Genomic DNA, 12,668 nt, shown 5'->3' with positions numbered 1-12,668 from the left:
AATGGACTTCTGTTTGTTGACCTTGTATCCTGCCACTCTGCCAAACTCCTCTATTGCTTCCGGTATTCCCCTCGTGGAACTTTTGGGATTTTCCATATATAAAATCATATCATCTGCAAATAACAAAAGTTTCACCTCTTCCTTCCCCAGAGAATAACTTTGATATCTTTTCTTTGCCTTATGCTATTAGCCAAAACCTCCAGCACGATATTAAATAATAGTGGGGACCATGGTCATCGTTGGCTGGTCCCCTTTTTCAGTGGAATTGTATTAGTCTTTTCTCTATTGACTACCACATTGGCTATTGGTTTTTCATATACAGCTTGTATTGTCTTGAGGAATTTTCCTTCCATTCCTATCTTGTCAAGCGGTTTAAACAGAAATGGGTACTGGATGTTATCAAATGCTTTTTCTGCTTCTATTAATGGTATCATGTGATTCTTACAGTTTTTCATGTCAATGTAGCGAATGATACTAATGGTCTTTCGTATGTTGAACCATCCCTGCATCCCTGGTATGAATCCCACTTTGTTATGGTGAATTATTTGTTTTATATACATTTGTATTCTGTTGGCTAGTATTTTGTTAAGGATTTTTGCATAGATGTTCATTAGGGATATTGGTCTGTAGTTCTCAATTCTTGTGGGATCCTTGCCCGGTTTTGGTATCAGAGATACTAGCTTGATAGAAGGAGTTCGGGAGTTGGCCATCTTTTTCAATGTTCTGGAAAAGTTTGTGTAGGATTGGTGTTAGTTCTTCCCTAAATGCTTGGTAGAATTCTCCAGTGAAGCTATCTGGTCCAGGGGATTTTTTTGTTGGTAATCCCTTGATAACCTTTTCTATTTCTTCTATTGCTGTAGGTCTGTTGAGATTCTTGACATCCACCGAGGATAGCCTAGGGAGGAATTGGTTTTCCAAGAATTTTTCCATATCTTCCAAATTGAAGAATTCATTGGATTTCAATCCTTCATAGTATTATGTGACTATCCTTTTGATTTCATTAGGGTTCGTTGCAATTACCCCTCTTTCATCCCTTATTCTTGCTATTGAGGTTTGTTCCCTCCTTTCATTGGTTAGGTTTGCCAGTGGTCTATCAATTCTGTTTATCCTTTCAAAGAGCCAACTTTTAGCAGTATTAATTTTTTCCATAGTTTTTTTATTTTCCCTCTCCTGAATCTCAGCCCTGATTTTTATAATTTCTTTTCTTTTGCTATTAGTAGGGTTGTCCTGCTGACTCTGCTATAGTTGTTGTGAATTTTGTGCCGGCATATCAATCATGAGTCTCTCTTCCTTTCTCAGGTGTGTGTGTTTTGCTATGAAACTTCCTCTGATGACTGCCTTGCTGTGTCCCATAAGTTTTGGGACATCATGTGCTCATTCTCGTTGGTTTCTAGAAATTTCTTAGTTTCATCTCTGATCTGCGCAATTACACATTCTTTTTGCAGCAGAGATTTATTCATCCTCCAATTGTTTGCTCTTGTTTTTTTTCGTCTTCCTTTTGTTGATTTCCAGCCTTATGGAGAGAGAGGTCTGTATTATTTCAATGTGCTTAAATTTATGTAGATTTGCCTTATGCCCCAGCATGTGATCTGTCTTCGAATATGTGTCTTGTGAACCTGAAAACAATGTGATTTTTTTGGGATTTGTATGAAAAGCTCTGTAAATATCTATTGGGTCAAATTGTCTAATTGTGATGGTTAGTTCTCTAGCCTCCTGTTGAGTTTCATACCCTGTGATTTATCTTTCTCAGAGAGTGGTGTGTTGTATTCACCCACTATAATTGTCGAGTCTGTGATTTCTATTTTAATCTTATGGAGTGTTTGGTTGACGTATTCAGCCGGTCTCTCATTCGGGGAAGATATGTTTACAATACTTCACCTACCATTTCCTTGAGCATCATATAGTGTCCCTCCTTCTCTTTCTATGGTTTGCACTTTGAGGTCAATTTTATACGAGATTAGGATTGCAACCCCTGCTTTTTTTTTTTTGAATTTTTGTTTGCTTGGTATACCATTCTCAGCCTATTTTTGTCTGTAGCCTTGACATGTGTCTCCTGTAGGCAGCAGATTGATGGCCTGTGTGTTCTAAGCCAGTCTGCTAGTCTCAGTCTTTTAATGCCTGAGTTCAGGCCATTGATATTCAAGATTATTATCTCCATCTGCGGACTCTGTGATGTCATTTTATACCTTTTGTGTTGGCAGTTTTCCTAATTTCCTTTCTCATTAGTGTGTTGTGCATGTGTTTGTGTGTATCATTCTTGAATGCTTTCCATCCTTATTCCAGTGCTATCTTGGGATCTGTTATCTCTTTATTGCCCTCTGGGTGAGGTTGTTCTATGTGGCGGTCTCTTATATATGCTTGGTGAGTGTTCTGCCCATACTGGGTTGGCAAGAATCTTTGGTAGGGCTGCATTTCTTCTAACGTATTCTTTGAGCTTTCCCTTGTCTCAGATGACTGTTACTTCTCCATCTATCTGGATCGGTAATTTGGCTGGGTAGAGTATTCTTGGGTTTGTTTTGTTTTCCTTCAATTTTTGGAACATGTTACTCCACTCTCTCCTCTTCCTCATAGTTTCTGCTGATAGGTGTGTGCATATTCTTATTTGGGAACCTTTATAAGTGATTGCTTGTTTTTCCCTAGCTACTCTCATGATTTTCTCCCTTTCCTCAGAGTTGGATAGTTTGAATATTATGTGCCTTGGTGACTTCTTGGGATTCAGTCTAACTGGTGTCCTTTCAGCCTCCTGAATGCTTGCCTCTTTTTCATTTATTAAGCTGGGAAATTTTCCTCCAAGAACTCACTATTATTGCAGATGATTTCTTTGTTGTGTCTTCCTCTGGTATGCCAATAATTCTGATGTTGTGCCACTTCATAGCATCCGACATAGCTCTTGGGTTTTCTTCAGCTTCTCTAATGATCAAAATTCTGATGTTGTGCCACTTCATAGCATCCGACATAGCTCTTGGGTTTTCTTCAGCTTCTCTAATGATCTCATTAGATTTTTGTTCATGTTTGTTAAAGTCTGCTTGGCTGTCCTCCAAGTCACTGATGTGGTTCTTTGCTTCCTCCAGTCAGTTCTCGGGGTCCATGTTTCTGCTACTGGTTTTTGTTATCTCCTCCCTAAACTCCTGTATTTCCCCTTGGTGTATGGCCTTTATCTCCTCTATCATTTCATCCTTTTTCTGTATTGTTTCCCTCATATCATGTATGACTCCAAGCAGCACTCTTAAAATATTGGAAGACATATGGAAACAATTAGTCCAGAGGAAAAATGGACCACAGTCAACCTCAGCCTCCATGTATCTCAGACCAGAAGAACTAAATCGTGGCCATCTACCACTGCTAATTACTCTGAAAGGGATCGCAAAAGACTGTCCTGAGTAAAGTGGGAGAACAAAGTGGAACAAAATCCAAAATCATAAAATAGACCAGGCTTTGCATGAACAAAAAGAGCATTCTACTGAAAAAGCAGTTGATCCTAAGGCACGTTTACTTATGTATAAAATGGTCAACTCTGGAGTATTGGAGACAATCACTGGCTGTATTATTACAGGAAAGGAATCTCTTGTCTTTCATGCATGTAGAGGGAGCATGGAAGATGAAAAGGATGATAGTAAAGTTGTACCTACAGAATATGCTATCAAGGTATTTAAAACAACACTTATTGAGTTCAAGAATCTTGACAAATATATTACGGATCATTAAAGATTTAGACTGCGTGAGTAAACTAAATCCACGTAAGATTATCCACATGTGGGCAGAAAAAGAAGTGCACTATCTCTCAAGAATGTAGAACATTGGAATTCCTTGTCAAACAGTTGTCATGCTCAAGAAACACATTTCAGTTATGTCTTTTATTGGCCACGATCAAAGTTTCTCTTCATTAAAAGAAGTAAAGCTCAGTAGTGATGAATTTAATTATGCACACTATGAAACTCTTGATATGATGCAGCAGTTGTATGAGTGTGCACTGGTCCATACTGACATCAATGGGTATAACATGCTGTGGCATGCTGGAAAGGTCTGGTTGATTGATGTCAGTCAGTCTGTAGTACCAACCTCACGGCCTGTAATCCCTGTTCTGGGAATGTAGGAATGTCTTCCAGTTTTTCCAGAAAGGAGGTGTTATGGAAGTTCTCAGTGAATGAGAACTCTTTAATGCTGTTTCAGGCTTAAACATCTCAGCAGATAATGAAGCTGATTTCTCAGCTGAGGTAGAAGCTTTGGAGAAAATGAGCAAAGATTATGTTCACAAGAATGGAAGGAAAGCTGCTTCATTTGTCAAGGATGACAGAGGTCCACCAGTACTACATAATGAATAACACCGATGCCCACTGCCTTTCTATGTTAGCAGTGACTGTGACCATGATCCTACAGGAAAAAATGTTCTCTATAGTTGGTATGAAAAAATGAAAATTTGGTTTCACAAAAGCATGGAAACAGGCAAAACCTTTCATTGGAACATCATTAAATGGAATTGAATGGCACGTCTTCCATACTATAACACCCAAGGAGAGACATCATAAGTTTGTGGAGAAGATAAATGCATAATAACTACCTAAATATCCTGGCTCAAAAAGTTTCTTTAAATTTTCAATTTTTTTGCATCTACTTAATATGGTTAAATTGTAACTCACAGCTATAATGTAAATGGACTATTTGAAAGCATGGGCTATAAGATTTAAACCATCTTTGGCCCATTCTATGCTCTGTTTACATTTTATTCAAACTAGTTATTAGTTTTCTAGGGAAATATGGCAAATGAGAAATAGAGAATTCAATGGTAAAATTACCTTTAAAGCAGATCAGGAACCAAACTAACCAGCTGATTTGAGTGATCTGATCTTTAAATAGTCTCTAGTACTGAGAATGGCTGAGCCCTTCTGCAAGAAAAGCAAGCTCTCTGCTTTCCTCATTAGTTTGTTAGGATGAGGTTTACAAAGTACAACATGGTGAATCCTACTGTTACTATTAACTCAGATTAGAGAAAGAAAAAAGCAAAACATGTTAACCCTTAAATGCCAAATAAGTTGTTCTTAAACATTTTTATTTCTCTGATACTGTTTTTAACTGCATTTCAGAAAAGTGTGTTTGAGGTAGATACTCATTACAATCCTAAAATGTTTACTCTTAGGAAGCACAGGTTAAGTAGCTGGTGATTAGTGACAGAAATTCCAGAGGACTAATTTTTAAAAGCTTTAGCATTTAAATGTTTTGTTTTGTAACATTGGCTGTTTCACAAAGAGCAACAAACCATTGCTGCGTGAGATTCTTAAGTGTGTTGTGAACATGCTTTTTTAAAATTGAAAATGAAGAGATCGTTAGAAAAAATATATAGACCAGGCTTTCTGGTCTGACAGAGACTGGTGGAATCCCAAGACTCTGGCCGTTAACGACTCTTCACTCTTGGAACTGTGCTCTCTCCTCTGACTCAGGTTTCTGCCAAGTGACATGTAGGCTTGGAGGGGGAAGAACAACATCTGAGAGAGATGCACTCCTTAAAACATCCAACTGTACGAAATCGTAAGGTCAGCATTTTCTTATGGATAGAAACTTGTAAGCAGGGAGGGACAGGAAAGAAGCTTGAATAATAATGGAAAAACAGGGAGGGCGGAAGTGGAAAGAATGCTGGTACATCCTGGGGACTGCATCAATGTATGAATTGTTGAATGGAAAACCAATTTACTTTTGTTAAAAAAACAAAACATTTTAGCTGCAAAAGGTAGCTTTATCGTTTCTATTTGGTCACCAGCTTAGGGGAGGGACTCCTGGGCGGTGCCACTGTGCCTGGCCTGGCAGGTTCAGGTAGCGGGGCAAAGGCCAACTGTGAGGCAGAGGGCCCCTCAGGTGGCTCACCGCAGTTCCTAGTCGGGTTTGAGGGTGAGCCTCTCCAGAAGATACTTGCCCAGCCCACTCTGGGAGCTGGCCAGCCTGCGGAGGTTGGTTAGGTGGTCTCCCATCTTGAGTTTCACCTCCTCATCTAGGAAGTGGTTTTCCAGAAAGTCACAGAGATGGGGGTCAGTGTGAGTGGATCCCACATATGCAGGCCCAGAAGGGCCTGATTGAGGGTCTTCTCCAGGGCCAGCGCAGCTTCCATGGTGTCCAGGTTCTACCCCACTCATCTTCCCACGGCTTCTGCACCTCCTGGAAGAAGGCCTGGCCACCACGCTGGTTTTGCTGCTTTAAGAGATGTTCAACTCCCTCACGCTTCTCCTTTGCCAGCTTGCCGAAGAAGTGCCTCTTGCCTTCCAAGGCCGCATCATTGTGGTTGAAAAAGAAGCCCAGAGGCCCGCACATGCAGGTTGACCAGAAGATTGACTCTGGCCTCAGCTTCAGTAGAATAATTTTCATGGATCTGAGACCTTTTGACTGGTTGGTTTGGAGGTCACCACACACAAAAGTGTCAACTGGTCCCAATAATAGGGGTTAATCAAGAAGTTCGCCCAGAACATTACGTCAGGAAAGGAAACTGGAGAGTGGTCGAATGGAGGTAGTGAGTCTCCGGATCTGTTCCGTTCAAACAGTTGAAGCAAGACAGATCCACAGGAACACATGGCGAGTTTCTATAAAATTTTAAATCAATAAAAGTTGCAAAAAAAAAATGAAGAGCTCATGTTTCTTCAATGATTTCATGTAGGACAGTTACCGTGCAGCTGTATTGAGTGTGGGGATACTTTTACCTGTTTCTAAGTTTTCTTGACATAAAGAATCCCGCAAAACTGAAAAAGCTTTAAATTCAAATGTGGTTGGGAAGCCCTCCCCAGGGAGTCATGTGTCATCACACATGTCAATATAGTGACTTTGTATATGCCTTCTGTGGCGTCTCTCTTGTGTCAGTAAATACCAGTGGAATCCTAACTGATGTAGCTCTGGTGAGACGGCCTTTAGCCAGAAAGGAGTCAAGTGACAGTAGAGGATTAGAAACCATATAAATACAGTGAATGTGGCACTGTGCATGCATTTAGTGACTCTGGAAGTGTCTCCAGTGTCTAGCTACGTTTTATTTTATGTTCCACAAAGCTCAGGATCAACTTTTATGCACTGATTATACAGGAGGGCTGACAATATGCCTGCTTCATTGTGACTACATGCATATCCTGCGGGAAATCATGAATACAGAGACTGGGAAAGTCTGATTCATCCTATGTTTGTATATACATTGATATCAAGACCAATCTTATTTTACATTCGATCTCCCTTTTGACCCATGTTAATATAGTTTTAGTCTTTAAAAAAGTGGAGAGATACTCTGACCATAGACCAGGAATGTGAATGGCCTCACTGTCTTGCAGAATGCATTGGAAAATGGATTGTTGCAGATGCAGTTAGGTTAAAATATAGCCCTTTATCTTTTGAGCTCCATTATGACACATTTTAAATCTATTGCAGTTTTTAATATTCCTCTTCCACTCAGATTTATCTTTTTAAATTTGTTGTTGTTGTTTAAAATAGATATTTCTTGTAAATGAAACCCATGATGCCTTGTTGTAGTAATGCTGGATCATGTAGGAATTCAGTTTCTGGTTACTTGTAAGTATCGCCATATCATTTTCCAGTGTCTGTATGTATTTACAAGTCACCAGCATTATATACGAGTTCAAATCCCTCTATATCCTCTTCAGCATTTGTTGTTTTCTGTTTCTTTGATTTGAGCTGACATTGTGGGTATAAAGCGTTCTCTCATTGTGATTTTAATTTGCATCTCTGCAGGCTAATGACTGAGAATTTTTCATGTATTTGTTAATGACTTGTACTTCATTTTGAGAGAACTACATGGTCATACCTTTTCCCCATTTCTCTATTGGGCCTTTTGTTATTTTCTTATTGATATATTTTAGAGTTCCATATATTTTTGTAATTAGCCCTTTGTCTGATGTGTCATTGGTAAAAATTGTTTCCCAATCTGTGGGTTCTCATTTCATTCTCCTGATAAAAGTTTTTGATGTGCATAAGTGATGTCATTTCAGCAAGTCCAAATCGTCTACCTTGTCTTTGCTGAATATGCGTCCTCCATTATACTTAGTAGTCTATGCATGCCCTGCAATCGGGTTGTTCTGGGGTGTATAGTGTCGCTATGGGTTGTAGCCACTAAACAGTTCTATCTTGGAAGAAATACGACCAGATTTTCCTTAAAGAAAAAGGTTGCAATGCTTGTCAAATATTTTGAATATATTGTGTCATGTGCTGTGAGAAATGAATAAACACTATGCCATTTCCTTCCAAATTGGGAGTCATTTTTTTAGCTGGTGGCCAATGGGAGGATTTAAGTCTCTTAGAAAATCCCCAAGGGCTGACCCCAATCGCAACTTCATTGACAACTCCCTCTCCCGCAGAATAATTCACTTCAGAGGACAGCACTGAAGCTACATCTCAGGGAGAGAGACATGTCTGAATGGAACATACAGGAACAAATGAAGGGGGAGAGAAAAAGTGGAGCGCATCGTGGACCACCAAGCCCTGAGGACGATATTCCTGCTCAGAGCAGCCAATGCACAGAGGGTACCATAAGGCAGGCCCCACCACGAGACATGATATCCTTCACTGACCCATAGTGCTACAGCGCACAACACTGGAGAGACAGTGCAGGGCTTGTATGCAATCTGACCCCATCACACTGAAGCAAAACACTAAAGGCATGCAATAGAACAACAAGGGGAACAGAGCAATTAAGTCCACGGGGAATACCAAAAATAGACTGTGGGGTCAGGACAATGAACCCATCGGACGTGACTGGAAAACACTCCTAAAGGTTAAAAAAAACAACAACACAGACCTTGAATTATTTATAGGCTTTTCCTCTTGGAAACTTCTTTTGAAAACTAAATGACTTATTAAGTTTGTTATTAGGGTAGTAACCTATGGTGAGCAAGAAAACAGCTTATGATACCATCTCTGTCCTGCCTTTAATTCTTTTTAAAAAAATCATTTTACTGGGGGCTCATACAGCTCTTAGCACAATCCATACATCCATCCATTGTGTGACGCACATTTGTACATTTGTTGCCATCATCATTTTCAAAACATATTCTTTCTACTTGAGCCCTTGGTATCAGCTTCTCATTTCCCCCCTCCCTGTCCCACCCTTCCTCACGAACGCTTGATAATTTATAAATTATTACTTTCTCATGTCTTACACTAACTGATGTCTCCCTTCACCCACTTTTCTGTTGTCTGTCCCCCAGGGAGGGGGTTATATATAGATCATTGTGATCAGTTTCCCTTTTCTCCCCCCACCTTTTCTTTACCCTCCTGGTATTGGTAATCTCATTATTGATCCTGAGGGGTTTGTCTGTCCTGGATTCCCTGTGTTTCCAGCTCTTATCTGTATTAGTTTACAATCTCTGGTCTAGCCAGATTTGTAAGGTAGAATTGGGATCGTGGTAGTGGGGGGGAGGGGGGAAGAAGGATTAAAGAACTAGTGGAAAGTTGTATTTAACCACATTTGCTATACTGCACCCTGAGTGGTTGGTCTCCTACCAACGGCCCTTCTTTAAGAGGATGTCCAGTTGCCTACAGATTGGCTTTAGGTCTCCACTCCGTACTTCCCCTCATTCAGAATGATATGATTTTTGGTTCTGGGTCTTTGATTCCTGATACTTAAACCTATTGACATCTCATGATCACACAGCTGGTGTGCTTCTTCCACGTGGGCTTTGTTGTTTCTCAGCTAGATGGCTGCTTGTTTATCTTCAAGCCTTTAGGATCCCAGCCACTATATCTTTTGATAGCTAGGCACCATCAACTTTCTTCACCTCATTTGCTTATGCTCCTACTTTGTTTTCAGCGATTATGTTGGGAAGGTGAGCATCATGGAATGCCAGGTTATTAGAAAAAAAAGTGTTCTTTCCTTGAAGTAGTACTTGAGAGAGGCCCAATGTCCATCTCCTACTTAAGTGTACATGCCTGTATTGAGACCTCTATAAATGTCCTTTGCCTCTTGGTGCTGTCCTCTATTTCAGAGTTTCTCAACCTGTGGGTCACGACCCCTTTGGGGGCGGGGGTCGAACAACCCTTTCACGGGGGTTGCCCGATTCATAACAGTAGCAAAATTACAGTTATTAAGTAGCAACAAAAATAATTTTATAGTTGGGGGGTCACCACAACATGAGGAACTGTATTAAAGGGTCACAGCCTTAGGAAGATGTAGAAGCACTGCTCTATTTGCTTTTACTGTCCTCTTGTCCCACCATCATGTTCAGCCTTCTTTCCAGTTTAGTAATTCGTTACTGCTACACTGATCAAGCCCCTTGCTGCCCTTGATCAAGCCCCACTAGGCATCCTGCGCCCCTCTCTCCACTGATTTTAATTAACTTATTGTTCCCTTGTCTCTGGGTTCATTTCCCCACCCCCACCCCACATCCTTCCTTTCTACCACATCCCCTTCTCCCATATCTCCCTCAGAACCTTTGGTCCAATTCTTTTCATCTCTGAATTGTTTATCCTGCCTATCTTCCCCCTTGTTACACTTCCCCCTTGTGATAGTAACAAGTATGTAAAAATAACAATACAGAATGGGACATCATAGGAAACTTTAATCAGCTGTAATGACTGAACTATGCCATGTACCCTCTTTTGTATTATTAAAGCTATTATGCATTATTTTCATTAGCAAACCATCCCATGATGATGGATCATGTACAGAAGAATGCTAAGAAAAGAAAATATAGTGAGGATTTTTTACAGTATGGTTTGACATCAATCATTACAGCAAGGATTAAGAAACTGCAAAGTATTATTTGTTGTGAAATTCTTTCAGCAGAATCTAAGAAGCCGAACAAACGAAAATGCCGTTTTGATAACAAGCATCTGAGTTTTGCCAACAAGGATCCCAACTATTTTAGAAGCAAAGCTGATGGACTCAATAATGCCAGACTTGACATTGGTGGCAAGTGCCACAAACAAAATGTAGCAGCCATTGAAGCTTTATATTTGGTTACACTCAGAATCACCAGAGCTATGAAACCTCACACCACTGTTGAGGATTTACTGTTGCCAGCAGCCAAAGACATTGTCCGCCTTATGAATTTGTTATGAAATCGAGTGAAATTTCCTTATTTAACGACCCTGTCCGCAGAAGAAAAGATAACATGTCTGCTGATATTCCTGATCAGGTTATCCAGGAAATTAAATCTCCACTTCCAATATTAACATCCAGCTTGATGAATCTACAGATGTTGCAAACTGTAAGATGAGTTTCTTTTCTGTAAACCTCTGGAAATGACAAGTACACATGATGTATTTGACACAGTTGGTTCATTTCTTAAAGTGCATAAGATCTTTTGGGAAAATGTTTGTGGTGTTTGCACAGATGATGCAGCAGCAATGCTAGGATGTCGATCTGGATTTCAATGTTTGGTACTGAATGAGTCACCAAAAGACATCAGAACTCACTGTACAACTCATCAGTACACATTAGCAATGCTGCGACAAGAGTTACAAGAAGTAATGAAAAGCATCCTAAGTTCTGTCATTTTTTTAACGGTGGGCGCTTTAAACAGCTGACTGATTTTGCAATTATGCAATGAGATGTATGTGCCAAAAATGCTCTGCTGTTTCACACTAGGTGACATAGGTGTTAAGAGGAAAAGTTTAAAAATGTGTTTTTGAGCTTCATGATGAACTGAAAAAACATTTTTAATCAGAAGGCAAGACTGGACTTTGAAAAACTATTCAGTGACAAATGTGAACTGCGGAAAATAGCTTACTTAGTTGACATCTTTGCATCTTGAATGAGTTAAATTGATCACTGCAAGGACCAAATTCAACCTGACTTGATTTGTCTAAAGAGATCCGATCATTCCAAATGAAACTTCAACTTTGGGGTAAAAAGTTGGATGAAAATAAAGTTTGCATGTTGCTTAACTTGTATGCTTTCTTTGAGGAATATGACATTGAACCAGGCAAAAGGAATATGATGATAATTTCTGTGAAAGAACACTTGCACGTGTTTACAGACGAAATTTCATCTTATTTCCAAATCTACCTGACACACCATTTGCACTTACCACAAGCCAAAGTTGAAGTTGTTCTTAAGACAGCACAAGAGGAGCTCATTGAACTTATTAACAGCGATACAGTGAGAACTGATTTCTCTATAATGCCAGTTAAAAAATTCTGGATCAAGTGTTTGCAATCATATCCTGTTCTGTCTGAGACTATGTTGCACCTTCTTCCATTTCCAGCATCATATCTTTGTGAAACAGGGGTTTCCAGCTTGTTGGTTATCAAGTCTAAATACAGAAATAGACCTGTTGTGGAAGATGATCTTCGTTGTGCTCTTGCAAAGACTGCTCCGAGCATTTCTGATGTGGTGAGAAAGACGCTATCTCAACCTTCACACTGACATTGGCTTTTTATGCTTACTGTTGCAAAATGTAGCAATGTAGTTTACTGTTGTTATATTAAGACTGTCTCCCACGGTACACCATGCTTCAAAACAAAATTTCATTTATTTGTAATTAGAAAGAAATATTTCGAGGGGAGGGGGACCAGCACCCAGCCCCGACCGCGCGCACTCCTGCTCCAGGCTAGCCGCACGTTCCGGGCCGCGTTCGATTCCCGGGCGCCCCCTCCCCGCAGGGACCTTGAAACCTGTTCCAAGTAACCTGCGAGACTGCGGGGTGGGGGTGGGGGTGGGGACACCAGGACTCAGTCAAGGAGAGGGGGGT

At 40.2% G+C, this 12,668-nt stretch overlaps 2 pseudogenes; one reads left to right on the top strand and one right to left on the bottom strand.

Moving 5' to 3' along the window:
* The window catches only part of LOC142424072 (uncharacterized), a 783,158-nt pseudogene that overhangs the window by 630,449 nt on the left and 140,041 nt on the right, over window positions 1-12,668 (bottom strand).
* Window positions 383-4,322, top strand: LOC142424759 (serine/threonine-protein kinase RIO3 pseudogene; annotated as a pseudogene).

This window comes from Tenrec ecaudatus, chromosome 13 (genome assembly GCF_050624435.1).
Source record: "Tenrec ecaudatus isolate mTenEca1 chromosome 13, mTenEca1.hap1, whole genome shotgun sequence".
NCBI classification, from domain to species: Eukaryota; Metazoa; Chordata; class Mammalia; order Afrosoricida; family Tenrecidae; genus Tenrec; species Tenrec ecaudatus.
The sequence above is the reverse complement of the archived record's forward strand: the minus strand, read 5'-3'. Positions and strand labels throughout refer to the sequence as shown.